The sequence below is a fragment of the Pseudochaenichthys georgianus genome, unplaced genomic scaffold (assembly GCF_902827115.2).
Source record: "Pseudochaenichthys georgianus unplaced genomic scaffold, fPseGeo1.2 scaffold_2138_arrow_ctg1, whole genome shotgun sequence".
NCBI lineage: Eukaryota > Metazoa > Chordata > Actinopteri > Perciformes > Channichthyidae > Pseudochaenichthys > Pseudochaenichthys georgianus.
This window is the reverse complement of record NW_027262804.1, coordinates 14,890-17,063: the sequence shown is the minus strand read 5'-3', so window position 1 is coordinate 17,063 and position 2,174 is coordinate 14,890.

The window sequence follows — 2,174 nt, the reverse complement described above, 5'->3', positions numbered from 1 at the left end:
CTCCAGAACGGGGGACCATAGGAACACACAGCGTGGGCTGAGGAACGGCTTAAATGGAGCCATTGTGTCACGCAACTGGGCGTAGTTAGCCACCTGGTTGACAAGGCCGAAACAACTCCTGATGTCCGTCGTGGAGCCAGGGGTGGAGAAGTCCCGGATGGCGTCCAAGTATTTCGGGAGCGGTTCGATGGTAAATTCCAACGGGATGCCAGCGATTATTCGATTATTCGAATATTCGTTACAGTCTCCATAAGCTAAAATTATTTTTTCAATTTGATTTTATTTATATATTTTTTCATTATTATTTATGTTATGCGGAGGGGGGGCGTCGAATAATCGATAATTATTCGCCAGGGCTGTCCGATTTTTGATCATGGTCAGTTTCTGGCATCCCTAATTCCGACACCCTGAAGCCAGCGAAATCGACGCACCTCTCCGCGAACTGAAGCTTGTCCGGGTTCAACACGATGCCCGCCCGGCCGACACGCATTAGGAAGTCAAGGGTCCTCCACCAGTGTTGCTCCAGGTCGGTGTCATAGTGGATGGTGTCATCCACACAACGTTCCTTGCGTTCTTAGTCCGAGAGGACGGCGTCAAACTGATGGTTGTAGCCATCCCCTGATGAAACCCTGTGGTGCCACGGTGTAGCGCCACCGGCCCAAGGGTGTGATGAAGGTAGTGAGGTGGCGATCCGACTCACGCAGGGGGACACTGTGGTAGCCGTTCCAGGCATCCGTGACGGTATTCCAGGTGCCCTTCGGGACGCGGCGTGCAAGGTGGAACGGGGACTCAGTGGCGAAGGTCTCAAGTTGGCAGAACTTGTTGAAGCGGGAGAGGTCCACGGTCCTGCGTGGGGAACCGTCGTGCTTCCGAGTGACTACCATACGATGGCACCACGCCACTGGCTCGCCGTATGGCACGCATTCAATGACCCCAAGGGCTTCGTCCCGTAGGAGGTCATCGTGGACCCTCCGCTGCCAGTGTAGAGGCACTGTAGCCGCGGTGTGACATGCCCTAGGCGTAGCTGCGGGGTCCACGTGCATCTCGATAGGTGGCCCCTCCATGCATGGCAGTGCCCGATGGGGGCAAGTATTGAATGTCGATGAGGCATATCTCCCGAGTAGCCAACCTTTCATCCGGTTGTTGTTCTCTGGCGTAGAAGGGAAATGGCAGTGCTGCGGGGTGCGCCGGGGGGACCGTGTGCTGAGGACATGAGCACTGCGTGTCCCGGGGGTCACCTGGCCCCACGCAGCCGCCGTTGGCTAACCTCGTTGCATTGACGGACAAGGGCTGGTCTGGCGTGTCAGCCGTGTCAGGGCCACGCCTGTCCTTGGGCCCCCCTGCAACGTCATCCGACGGGAAGTTCACGGGCAAGAGGCCGAGGTTGAGCAACGACTCGAAGGAGAGGTACATGGCCCGGACTGAGCTGCTCACGTATACCATGGAACGGCAGGATGTAACACGCCCCCCGCTGCAGGTCGTCGAGAGCCTAGCGAAGAACGCTCCCTCGATGGCTATAGGGGAGCGGTTGGCGGCCGACAGACTGAGGCTGACAGGTCGCAGGTCGTCCCGCGCGAAACCGCAGGCCAGGAACTCCTCCAGAGACCAAAGGTCCGACTGCGCGCCAGTGTCCGCGACGGCGGATATCCGAGCTCCGTTGGCTGAGCCCCGGTTGCTGGTGCCATCCCTCAGCCCGACTGGCATGTCCATCGAGATGGTCATTAATGCTCGTGGGTGGTCTCTCAGCCTGGCTCGTCTCCATTCGCCCTTGGAGAAGATGTGGTGCTCGAGTCTGATAGGTGCAGGCCTGTTGACACAGCCGTGCAACGTAGGGGAGCGGCGTCGGCGATGGCTCCCGTATTGCGCACTTGTTTGGCATTGTTTGGGATGACCTAATTAAAATAACGTCCCCCCAGTAAAAAATCCCCACTACACCACTGGTCCCGACCAATGTGGAGAAACATACGACCACTGAGACTTAGAATAAAATGTCTTTAACAGAATAAAAGAGAGGAAGGTGTGTCTGTCCTCTAATGCTCACTTTAGTCTTTGACCACCCTCTTTCCGCTTATACGATATTGAACAAATTAGACAAGCTAGCAACATTAGCCAGACGCTGAAAGACCTGCAGTGTAGTTTCATGTGCTTTCTGGAAACATGGCTACATCAGAATA